At 40.0% G+C, this 13,515-nt stretch overlaps 1 protein-coding gene across 2 annotated transcripts in view; it reads left to right on the forward strand.

Annotated features, from left to right (window-relative positions):
• Nucleotides 1-1,836: 1,836 nt before the first annotated feature.
• Nucleotides 1,837-13,515, forward strand: part of col8a1a (collagen, type VIII, alpha 1a) — a 149,890-nt gene continuing 138,211 nt past the window's right edge. For both annotated transcript variants that reach the window (XM_063050527.1, XM_063050528.1), the window contains exon 1: nt 1,837-1,997. The gene's annotated coding sequence lies outside the window, so the exon portion shown is untranslated. The remainder of the gene's footprint in view (nt 1,998-13,515) is intronic.

Consider the following 13,515-nt stretch of genomic DNA (forward strand, 5'->3'; position numbering starts at 1 on the left):
AGACAGGAGAAGGAAGAGGCAAGGTGACCAGTATAGAGAGGAGAAGGGGAGAGGCAAGGTGGCCAGTATAGAGAGGAGAAGGGGAGAGGCAAGGTGGCCAGTATAGACAGGAGAAGGAAGAGGCAAGGTGACCAGTATAGAGAGGAGAAGGGGAGAGGCAAGGTGGCCAGTATAGAGAGGAGAAGGGGAGAAGCAAGGTGGCCAGGAAAGACAGGAGATGGGAGAGGCAAGGTGCCCATATAGAGAGGAGAAGGGGAGAGGCAAGAAGGGATTCTGAAGAGCCAATCTGTTGCCCTGAAACATTGACATTTTCCCTCCTTTACACAGATGCTACATGACCTACTGAATTCCCCCAGCACACTGTTTCTTGCTCGAGATAGAGGACTTTGGCTCTCTGTACATTAACCTGTTGTATACCTTCCAAATAGAAGTTGTTTCACATTGCTGGAAGATCATCAATTCCATGAACAAAATAAACGGCTGGAATAATTCTGCAGATCAGGAAACAACAGTGGATGCAGGGTCCTGACATGAAACACCAACTGACCCTCTGCTTCCACAGATGCTGCCTGATCTGTTAAGTTCCTCCAGTAATTTGCTTTTTTAGCCCCAAATTACACCAACTATTAGTCTCGTATCTGCATCAACTTATTCCAGACTAAAAGTCTCTCTTGTACAGAGGTACTTTCCAAGGTGGAGGGCTAATTACTGACATGGCTACACCGAAGTTTGATGCAGCCCTGCAAGTGGGCACTGAGTGTTGGATCCTCTCACACTGGATGATCAGGGGCTGGGTCCTGTGCAACACCTCTTAAACTTGTCATTGACAGAACTTCTGCAACTGAAAAATTTGATAACATGATGACATATTTTAAGTAAATAGCTCATGATTTGTATGATGCCTTGACCCATTTTCATAAATGTATGTTTTGTGAACAAAATGCATATTTGGATAAAAGTAAAGAAAGTTATCGAACTTTCGACTGGAATTACGAATGTTGTTCCAAGTCAATTATCTGTAAGGCATATACTGTATTTCCTTTCATATCTACATACATGTAAACATAAATCCGCATGCGCACACGTGTGTAGACACTAAATATAAGCAGATCAATGATTTAGCCGCACGTTCATAGGGTTTCCCTCAAATTTGCATACATTCATCTTAAGCGGTAGCTTGCCCTATATTCAATTGTTGGCTCCAAAATAAAGAACTAAGTCCCCAGTCATATCTGGAGGCGTTAAACAATGTACAGTAAACAAGTTGTGTGGTTTAAAAACTTGTAAAATAATTAAATGAACTAAGAACTGATTTTCAAAGGATTTCATAACCTTGGCTATTCTTACGTAATTAATTGCACCACATTTGGAAGTAATTATTATTGTAGCTTGGAATATATTTAGCATGAGTTGTCAATATTTAGTTCTCTCCGTGATGTTACCAACAGATTGTTGTTCAAGTGCATCAATTATTATTGCTAATTTCACTTTCAGCCCACGAGTTTTACAATCTTTCTTACGCTTTCGCTTTTATCTCAGCCGCATTTCATTTCCATCATTTTTTTTCAATCGACTATGCTTTTTTGACCGTAGAAGTTGCAGCTGCTTCCTGAAGTGCGAGTTGTCAGGAGGGAGAGAAGCGGTTGTTTAGAATTGGCTGCGGCAAATGGTAGGAGGGAGCGAAAGAAATCGTCCGATTGAATTAGAGATAAAGTGCTTTTAAGTCAGTCGTCAGTTAGATTTCCTGAGTAGCACTCCGCCCCCATACATTCCATTTAGTCCTTTCATCCCTTGGAAAGGCACAAATCCTGAATTCAGTCTACCGGACAGACTACCGTCTGTCTGGTCGATTGCCCACCTCCCTATGGCGAACGGCTCCTCCCATTTACACATATAAGCCAAGCACGTTGCTGACAGGGGCCGCGTGGAGCATTTTCTTAGTCCGGTGCCGTAGTAAGTCAGTGAACATCTGTCATCGCCATCACGCGTAGCCCAAGGTAAGTTCGACTGCTATCAAACACTGTTGTTCAAATTGCTAAGTATGCGGCCGTCAGCTATTAAAAGCACGTCGGTCCTATTCAAAAGTTGTCCCTGTGACTCTCCTTTTGGTTACTTTTAGCTGTTGTAGCTGTCAAATGCGAAAAGGTGGGTGAACCAAGGGCAGCAGGTACAGTCATTTACAGTTATGTCTTCTGCTTGTAGTGGAAGAATTCACACTCAGGAAATCAAGGGGAAATAAACTTTATGGTACCACATTCTTATGAAAATACCTCTTTCATAAGGACCATCAGCGCAGTTGAGATTACAGTCTTCAAGGACACTAACGTCTTCACAGGGTGTAGAGATAAAACTGAAATTAACAGTTGGATAACTTTTGACAAATGTTTTTAGAAGGGCAAAATAACAAAAAAGGAAGATTGAATATACTCTGCTTTAGGAAGCAAGTTATTAACAGAAAGGCAGAGGTTGATAACCACATGATAACTTATCAAAATTGCATTTTGAAGTAGGCTTCTGCTTTGATTTGTAAATTCCTTTGCATAATGGTATTTTGCAGACCCATTTGGATACATCAATCCAGAAGAGTTGTCTTCTTACTGGCTGTTAGGTTTGGCTTTATTTAATTGTCATGCTTACCTGGCACAGGGTCTGGCCAAAAGACGACACAAACTGGATTTTTAGTACTTCTGTGAAAAGCCAGTGTCCAGTCAGTGCTGTGTGTCTTCAATTAACTTTATGGCATTCCTAAAGCCACCCTTCCCTACCCCCCTTCCTTTCGTCATGCATGCTTCAACAAAAGCCCTTTATGAAGGTGCAGAATTTGAAACTTTGGTGTGGTCTCCCTTATGCTGCATTTCTTTGGGGGGAAATCAATTTCCCTAGGAATTTTGCAGCTAAGTCATAACATCTGCAATGTGTGAACTCATTCTTTCATTCTCATGTGAAATTAGAGATCACAGAAACAAGGTGGAAAAGCTGGAATGTAGATTGAGTTTAAAGGCTTCAAGGTACTTGCCAACCCTTCAAGGATTATTTCAAACAGTCTCCAGGAATTGAAGATTAATTTCAGGAATATTTGTCCTAGCAACCCTGAAGAAATTTCCTTCTGTTCTTAGAAGGAAATTCTCTTGTTTCATTTATATTGCTGAAGTAGATATAAAAACTGAGATATGAAAAGTAGCTTGACTTGTTATATTCAAATATCATCCAGTCAGGTAACAATCTACCCTTGCAAAACCATGTTCTGAGAAGGTGAGTATGGTGACAATCAGAACATAAGAGGTGGGGCATTAAAAGATAGAGGGTTATGTCACTTTCAATCCAGTCTGGCAATGCTGGGATTTCTTTACCTATTTGGATCTCCCTATGGCCAAATATAAATTTTGCTTTTGGTCCTTGCTGACATGTATTTTATACAAAAAACAAGTTACTTCAGAACTATTGGCAATCTGAATTGGAACCAATAAGTGACGAATAATCAGGCAGTACAGATGGAGAGTCAAACTGTTAACATTTCAGACCAATGAACATTCATTGGACTTATTAATAATGTTTCTTTCTTCACTGAAGATATTATGAATGTTCCTCACTAACCTAATATCACTGGTTAGATGCTGCTGCATATACTTGGCCTGATTAGTGCTTTTCAACATGGCTACTGTCAGTATTATTCAAATGCAAGTGCGCACTAATGTGAGGCTGACCTTGTCCCAATCAGCGTAGTGATCTTCATTTGGAGGGTTGTGTTACATGAAATAAGCCCACTATTGATTTCACTGAGATCTAAGGAATATTACATTAACATTTCTGTGGGGACACCTGAAATCAAAGCCTTTGTCCTGTGTAAGTACAGTTTTTTTAAACAAAACGCAAAGCATTACGTTTATTGTTTGGACAGCATAAATTTTTGCTTTGGAAGTGTGACAGCCCTTGAGTAACGGTGTCATTTACATTTGTTTATAAACTGATGTGGATTAGTACCCAAGATGGAGTCAGCTCCTTCTTGGGTACTAGCCTACAAAATAACCAGGACATCTTCAAGGAACGGTGTCTCATAAAGGCAGTGTCCACTCCCAGCGGCCAGGGCATGCCCTTTTCTCACTGTTACCATCAGGTGGGAGGTACAGAAGCCTGAAGGCACACACTCAACGATTCAGGAACGGCTTCTTCCCCTCTGCCATCCGACTTCTAAATGGACATTGAACCCTTAGACTTTACTTCGCTTTTTAAATATGTATTTTCTGTTTTTTTGCACTATTTTTAATCTATTCAATATTTATTTACTATTATTGTATTTTGCTTTTTTTCTTCTATATTGCACTGAACTGCTGCTGCTAAGTTAACAAATTTCACGACACCTGTCGGTGATAATAGACCCGATTCTGATTCCAAGTTAAAGGTGACACCCTGTGCTGGTCCAATTTATTTCACACTTTCTTCTTGTAGTCAATGTGATCTAAGAACTGTTAACAAATACTAATCAATCCTGTTTACACTCAAAATGAGTAAATGATTTTTTTAAAATGAGTCATGGTGGTATAACACTAGCGCACATTTGCTGCAGTAAATGGTGATAGTGACTATGCTAAAGTCTTGTTCTTGCTCTCAATGTAAAAGGCAGCTTGGTTGCTGGCCACTGGAGGGATGGACGGAGCTGGTTGGCTGCCCCATTCTAGCGGTTAAAAAGCCACGATTTACAGGCTGTGGCCCCGTTTAAGTTTGCCAGGTAAATTGTGGTGCAGTCAGCTAGACTGAGCACCGAGAATGGAGCCAAGTCTGTGGTGGATGAGGTCGCGACTCGCATTCCTTTGAAGCCTATTGAAATGGCAGAGCATTAAATTCTGGAGATCCCTCTCTCACTCCATGAATCATGTAGTCTCTGAGCATGAATACATAGGAAGGCAAGCAGGATCCAATTTAATGAATTGGAGCATAATTTCGGTATAAAGAGTTGGCCTGGTTCCTTGAGTGGGCAGACACTTTGCACTCCCTCTGGTAAGCCCCTGTTCAAATAGAGCTAGCTCCAATGTCACTGTTAATGGAGTGGCAAAGCCAACAATGTCATATCGAGGTTATCATCACCCTATTAATGCCAAATGGGAAAAATTAAAATGGACTCCACAAAGACGCTGCAAATATGATAAATAGTGCAAAGTGTTTGTGTTTAAACAAAGATGTAATTAACAGTGTATTGCTTTCAGAAATATAGATAAAGGCTCAGTAATACATACTATTTGTTTTCTTCTATATTATGTATTGCATTGAACTGCTGCTGCTAATTTAACAAATTTCAGGACACATGCTGGTGATAATAAATCTGATTCTGTGATTATAATGGTGATTTAAGTGATCAGAGAACCAGATTAAAGAATTAATGAAATGCAACAATTATGATATTCTGATTTACTCCACCTCTCTCACCTGCTTTTTGTTTTGTACGTGTGTGTTTCTAAAGAATAGTGCCAAATAAATTTACAATTTCTTAACATGTGTAAGAATAGTTATGAGAAAGTTTTGCTAATGCCAGGAAGGTTACAAATTTTATAATCTGGAACCAAATTGATCATAGCTAAGCCAAAACTAATTTTTAACTTTGAAAATATTCTAACTCGGGGGTCCACAGGTCCCTTGCTTAATGGTGTTGGTCCATAGCATAAAAAGATTGGGGACCCCTATTGTAATTTAAGCTGATTTGAATACAGTCATTAAGTCTATCCTGATGCAGCATTCTGATCCAAAATGTCGACAATTCCTTTCATCCCACAGATGCTGGTTGACCCGTTGAGTTCCTTACTAAACCTTTGAGGTCTAGTGAAAACCAAACATCAAAATCCAAGTTGATTCTGAGAAGGCAGCAATATCTTTTTGTATATTTTTAAAATCTTCATATTGAGGAGCAATGCTTTGACAAAATCCTTGTGGTTCGAAATGTCTCTCAAGACATTTGTGTCTGCCTTGGAGGGCTTGTGTGCTGAATTGATGAGTTTTAACTATAATTTACTTGACATGACAGGATCTTGCATCTTTTAAGTGTCATTTTAAGTATTTTAAATCTTTAAAGGCTGTCATTTAGCCATAGTAAAAAGAAATGCATAATAGTCATGTTGTCATTCTTGCTGATAGTCTATGGATGGAATAGAATATTCTTTTAAGTTTTCATTACTGTGTGCTTAGTTTTGGGTGTAGGTAGTGGGACCAAGGTATCCAGCAGAGTGGCCTGATGCGGGAGGTACCTACCTGATCCCTGGTGGGTCCTTGAAAACAATGCTCCACGCATCTGTATTCCTGCCTACCACTCGCACATTGGCCTCATTGTTTCAACTTTGATGCAGGCATTTCGAATATTTGAACTTTAGATTTATTCACACATGCATTCAAATGCTCACCTCAAGGCTTGAGAAAACACTGGCCCACTATTGCTCCTTTAGTAGTCCCATCTTGTTTCAGTAGTTTCCTGCTCTCACTGTTCCATTGGCTCCTTCAATTGGAATTTTTTTTCCCCTACTGAGACTGTTGCGGAGGAATGCCGAGTGTTTTTATTTTCGTCCGTTTACATCACTTGCAGAAAAGGAACTCGTCAGTGGATCCAACTACCCAATTCCCAATTGTCAGCACAATGCTACAATACACTAATTGTCTACTCAGGTTGAGTTTTATCAAGACCTCTTGGCTTCAAACTCCTTTATAACTCTAGTTCAAAAATGAAAAGAAAAGGTGTTAAAGTGAACTCTGATGTACAGGCAGCATCTAATTGTATCCTAGTAAGGCAATTGTCAATGGAAATCACATTGAAAGTCCTCTGCTGCTTGGTAAGATAGCTCGTACATAAGAAGACTGTTGTAGTTCTTGGGAGGTGGATCATCTCAGGCTCTAGGCATAAGTTCAGGAGTTCCCCAATGGACTGTCTTGGCCCCAACCATCTTCATCAATGATTTCATCATCAGCAACAATTGTCTTCACCTAACACCTGCCAGCTTCTGGCACTGTTTTCACCCTTCCCTCTCAGTCACCTGGATCTGCTTATTGCTTGCTAGTTCTTGCCACACCCTTCACCCTCATCTCTTTATACTAGCCATCACCCCTCTACTCCAAGTCCAGATGAAGGGTCTGAACCGGAAATGTTTAATGTCTGTTTCCTCAGTCTGTAGCCTACACTGCATTGCTGATTCAAGTGCTCATACACATAGTTCAGGGTTTTGACTCTATCTGCTTTGCGAATTCCAGATTTCAACCACCTTTTTGGGTGAAAGGATTCTTCCTCAAATCCCCTCTGTTCTTCCAGCAGTTTGTTCTTTGCTCCTGATTCCAGCATTTGCAGTCTCTTGTGTCTACTTGGATTAAAAATGCTGTATTCAGCAACACGAGGAAATCTGCAGATGCTGGAAATCCAAAGCACCACACGTACTGAGTCAGGCAGCATCTATGGAAAAGAGTAAATGGTCGACATTTCGGGCCGAGACCCTTCATCAGGATCTGTGTGCATTTAGCAATGAACAGAAAGTGCATTTATTTATTGAGGTACAGCACAGAATAGTTCTATCTAGCTGCACAGAGCCCTCCTTCCCCCCCCCCAACGATTTCATCCTAGCCTAATCACGGGGCAATTCACAATGACCAAGTAACTACCAACCGCTACATCTTTGGACTGTGGGAGGAAACTGGAGCACCCAGAGGAAACTCACAGGGAGAATGTATAAACTCCTTTACAGGCGGTGGTAGGAATTAAACCTGAGTCGTCTGTACTGTAAAGTGTGGTGCTAACCACTATGCTACTCTGCTGCCCCAACCTATACTCAGTGGCCATTTTATTAGGTATGGGAGGTACCTTACCAAAAAAAGGTGTCCACTGAGGATCTATTTCAGTGAACTAGTCTCGAAGTGATATTTCAAGGTGTGACATCTTAAGTCAAGAGATAAACTAAGCTGATAAAAATGTCAACGTGGACTGATAAACAGTAAGAAATTTTCATGCCGCGTAACCACCAGGAGCGGGCTAACTCCAACAAGGCAGAGGACTGATCATTTATCCTTGACATTTGAAAGCAATACCATTATTGTGGGTAAGTTAGGGGTCAGTGTTGGGACCGTTGCTTTTTGCGATGCATGTCAGTGATTTGGACTATGGGATTAATGGATTTGTGGCTAAATTTGCCGATACAAAGATAGGTGGAGGAACGGGTAGTGTTGAGGAAACAGACAGCCTGCAGAGAGACTTGGATTGTTTAGGGGAATGGGCAAAGATGTGGCAAATGAAACACAATGTTGGAAAGTGTATGGTCATGCAATTTGGTGGAAGAAATAAATGGGCAGACTGTTATCTAGTTGGGGAGAGAATTCAAAATGCAGATATGCAAAGGGGCCTGGGAGTCCTTGTGCAGGATGCCCTAAAGGTTAGCCTCCAGGTTGAGTCGGTGGTAAAGAAGGCAAATGGAATTTTGGCATTCATTTCCAGAGGTATAGGATATAAGAGCAGGGATGTGATGTTGAAGCTCTATAAGGCACTCGAGACAGTTTTGGGCTCCTTAATAGAAAGGATATACTGACATTGGAGAGGGTTCAGAGAAGATTCACGAGAATGATTCCAGGAATGAAAGGGTTACCTTATGAGGAACATCTGGCAGCTCTTGGGCTGTATTGCTTGGAGCTCAGGAGAATGAGGGGGGGATCTCATAGAAACATTCTGAATGTTCAAAGGCCTGAACAGATTAGATATGGGCCAAGTTATTTCCCATGGTAGGGGAGTCCAGGACAAGAGGGCATGACTTCAGGATTGAAGGACGTTCATTCAGAACAGGGATGTGGAGAAATTTCTTTAGTCAGAGGGTGATAAGTCTGTGGAGTTTGTTGCCACGAGCGGCCGTGGAGGCCAAGTCACTGGGTGTATTTAAGGCAGAGATAGGTTCTTGATTAACCAAGGCTTCAAAAGGTATGGGGAGAAGGCAGGGGAGTGGGGATAACTGGAAGTATTGGATCAACCCATGATTGAATGGCAGAGCAGACCCGATGGGCCAAATGGCCTACTTCTGCTCCTATATCTTATGGTCATCAGGGTTAGAAGCTTCTCACTGAATTAGTCACATGAAGATTTGGACTATTAAAATCTGTAGAGACATGGAATCTGGTGGTGAGTGGCCGTTTCCCAACTCTCCAAGTCTTCCAACCATCTCAAAAGTACAGGAGCATAAAATACTCTCCACTTGCCTGGATGAATGCAGCTTCAACAAGGTTCAGCAAGGTCAAAACTAAGCTCACTTTAATGGCAACCTATCCATCACAAACATGCATTCCCTTCACAGTGACTAAGCTCACTTTAATGGCAACCTATCCATCACAAACATGCATTCCCTTCACAGTGACTGAAGTGCATGCCATCCACAAAAGGCAATGCAGTCATTCACTCTGGCTATTCCAACAGCACAACGCAAACCTACAGCCTTGATTGTCAAGAAGGACAAAGACTTCAAATACGTAGGAACATTACCATCTGTAGGTTCCCCTATAATTTATGGGTTGCCCTGATTTGAAAATATCACCAATTTTTAAAAATTATCATAGTACCCTACCCAACAACATTGGAAACAAGAAAGCAGCTGTTGAAGAATGCCATTTAGCACTTCTTTCTCAAGAGCACTTGGGAATGGACAGTAAATGTTAGCTTTGCATCTGAACCCTGAGCACTGGAGTACTTAGGACTTGACTGTTGTTCCTGTGTACCACTGTATACTATGGTGAAATACCCAAGCTTCACATCAGATGTTTGAAAATTGTGTTAGGCACATCAAGAATAAACATTCAGAGTTTTAAAAACATCTCTTGGGGCTGTTGGCAGTTTTATAAGTTCTCTTGCAACTGAGAACATATACTAGAATTAATGATGCATGTGGAAATGGATACCACTTCAAAGATCTGCTTTCCATCATAAAATTAGTAAGAATATTCTCTGATAGTTTTACAATATTTAATGATTTGCACCTTGGGTTAATCATCTGGCATTTTTTTATTGAAAAGGGAGAAACAAGCTACTTGTTTAAAAGGAAAATTAATCATGATAGTGTGGAAATTACATTAAATCTTAAATGCTACTAAAATGGACTTATGTTTTTAATTCACTTAAAATATGTAACGAGTATAAGTGTTTAATACAGCTCATCTGGAGTAGCTACAATGATTTCATCAAATAAAACAGGAAATATTTATTTAGTATTTATTTATTTCAAAGTGCATATGTCACCATTTACTGCCCTGAGATTTATTTTCTTGTAGGAATACCATAATAGAATCACTGAAAGACTGCCCCAATACAGGGAACAAACAACCAATGTGTAAAAGACGCAAGTTGTAAATACAAAAGGTGGGGGGGGGGGGGAATGAGAAGCAGCAATACATATTGAGAATTTGAGATGAAGAGTCCTTGAAAGTGAGTCCAAAGTTTGTGGGAACATTTCGGTGATGGGGCAAGTGAAGTTGACGGAAGTTATCCACTCAAGGTTCAAGAGCCTATTGATTGAGCGTTAATAATTGCTTCTGAACCTGGTGGTGCGAGTCCTAGGGACTGTGCCATCTTCCGGATGGCAACAGCAAGAAGAGAGCATGACCTGGCTGGCAGGGCCCGCGATGATGGATGCTGTTTTCCTGTGACAGAACTCCATGTAGATATGATCAATGGAGGGGAGGGCTTAACCAGTGATGAGCTTGGCCATATCCACTACTTTTCAAGGGCATTGGTGTTTCCCTACCAGACTGTGATAATCAATCAACAGGCTCTCTACTACACATCTATCAAAGTTTGTCAAAAATAAGTCGTTATGAGGAAATGTGTAGCAAATCTCAGTAAATAATTTTAATATAAGTATTGGTGTAGCAATAGTAGACCAATTATTTACAAAGATAGATGCAGATATTGAATGTAATCCAATGATGGCAGGAGATAAGATATTTTTAATCGGTAATATTTTAAGTTTTAAAACACATATAAATAACCAGGGTGTGGCAACAAAACTCAAATATCTAAAATCTGATCTTTGCGAATTTGATGTGCTGTAACCTATTGGGAAAATTGTACAACCTTACTTTTTTTTTTAAAACCTTGTTACCTTATTCAGCAGTGCTGTCAGGAATCTTTGGATTTAATGTCTTCATGTCAAAAAGGTTTAACTTGGAGATATTCAGTATGGAATATGAATACTATCTTTCTGCCAGAATTTACTAAAGTGGTGTGTTAAGTGTTTAAGTTGGCATTTCCAAAGATAGGTCAAACCGGTTTAAATTCTTTCTAAAATCGGACAATAAAACTGTGGTGGATTGGAAATTGAAATTGGAACACTGTCGCTCCTGCTAACTGTTCATATTAAGAATTGTCATTAAATCCCAAATCTTAATTATACAGTATATGGCACTTTAGACGTCTGCATGTTCCCTAAATTATTTCAAATTGGATCACTTTGCTGGTGTGTGTATGTGTGTACACTGTGTTGCAGCATGTGGGTAAACCTGTGCACTTGCCAAGGTTTGGAAAGGGCAGAAAAAGAAAGAGATTAAAATAAACAAAGGGTGATGTTTACACTCTAAATTCACAGGTTTGCAAAGCTTCAGACAAATAACATGCAAAAACTAATTTTAAGTTCCAGAAGTCATAAAGAAGAAAGTTTGTTCTTAGTTTTGCTTACTGTAGATTGTTATCTCATTTTACATAATAAAAGTTGCTATTTGTTTCTCTGCCAATAGCAGTTACATATCTTTAGGTTGTAATAACTTTGTTCTGCCATGATTCAAATATGCAGCTACTCCCAAATAATTTTAGTCTATAAACTTGATCTCTTTCATGTGTTTTGTAGTAAATGTTAAAGCCCTGCAATCTCCTTGAAGTATACAGTATTCTTTATGTAATACCTTGGTTTTAAGAGTTAATCAGCCCCCTATTCTTATCAATTGTAATTGCATCTCTTAAAAGCATGGATAATCAATGCTAATGGGTAGCCCTTATCTGGGCAGGTAGGAGGGAGGGAGGATGAAGTGACAAACATGGAGGTAGTAGCAGAATTGAGCTGCACCTGACAACGTGGTCAATCTGACCAGCTGGATGCAGGCAGTCCTCATCAATGCTAACATCAAAGCCTCAAGCAGTGGGGAGCAAATGTCTGTCTGTTAGTTTTCAGTAGGGTAATTCTGGTTGAGGGAAGGAAGGAAGGAGGATGCTCAGAGCTGGAGATGAGGTGAGGTGAGATGTGTGTGTGTGTGTGGGGGGGGAGGGGGCTACAGTTTCCATTTGGTAAATAAGCCCTCCCAGGGAAAAGTTTGTCTTGCCTTACGAAGGAACTGATCAAATAGTAAAAATTATCAGAACCTTGCTGGGCCTCTTCTGGCTCTGGTTTCCAGCAGGTCTGGCAGGTTCCTTCGCTCTTGTTTCTGGTTAATATTGCAGAGCCTAATCGAGAAGGCCCTCCCTTGCCATCTGCATGTTAAAATTGGAGTTGGGTGGGATGGGGAGGAGGTCATATTAATTACTTAGTGTTTCCATAACTGGACTGTGCAATCTTCCTGCCTGATTTGGAAAAATGCAGAGTACAAAATTAAATACTATAAATGGGATAATATTGGAATATGTGGATAATTAACAAAAGTAGTTTACAGTGTAACTCAAGCCAATTCAATTGCTTATCTCATGTTTACTTGCATTTCCCTTCAGTTTTAGAAAGCTACTTTCTATTGAGTAACAGATTAGCTTCTTACAAGATTGGCCCTATAAAATGGTGAACCCATTCATAATCTGGCAGCACATGCAACAAGGAAAAGCTGTAAAAGTCTTGCAGAACGTTTTTGGCCAGAATGATTTTTAAAAAATGATCACATTGATTTTCATGAATTAGCAGCAAGAAATTAAAAAAAAAATCAGAATAACTTCGTGATTGTAATTTCTTGGCAATAAAATGGATGTAAAGGTTTAATGATAGCTACTACCCTGAGTTCTTGCTACTACCAGGCCATGCCCTCTTCTCCCTACTATTATCAGGCAGGAGGCTACAGAAGCCTTGGGTCCCATAGCACCAGGATCAGGAGCACTTATTGGCCATCAACCATCAGACTCCTGAATCAGTGTGGATAGCTTCAAATACTCAGAACAAATTCCATGACCTATAGACTCTCTTTCATGGACTTTTTACAACGCGTGTTCTCACTATTATTTTGTAGTGGCAGTTTGCCTTTTGGACATTGGTTGTTTGTCAGTCTTTTCTGCTAATGTGTTGTTTTTTTTGTAAGTTCTATTTTTTTTTCCTGTAAATCCTTACAAGAAAATGAATCTCAAGGTAGTATAAGGTAACGTGGGTTCTTCGATAACAAATTTATTTTGAGCTTTGACATTCCAAGCTCAATAACTCAAACATTCAAAAAGCCTTTGTGCTGTGAGTGGGAAATTAGTTTTAAATAGTTATTTTGAATCAGATGCAGGTTTAATATCAGTGTCATATGCTGTGAAATTTGTTTACTTTATGGCAGCAGTACAATATAGGTAAACCA

This window comes from Mobula hypostoma, chromosome 6 (genome assembly GCF_963921235.1).
Source record: "Mobula hypostoma chromosome 6, sMobHyp1.1, whole genome shotgun sequence".
Lineage (NCBI taxonomy): Eukaryota > Metazoa > Chordata > Chondrichthyes > Myliobatiformes > Myliobatidae > Mobula > Mobula hypostoma.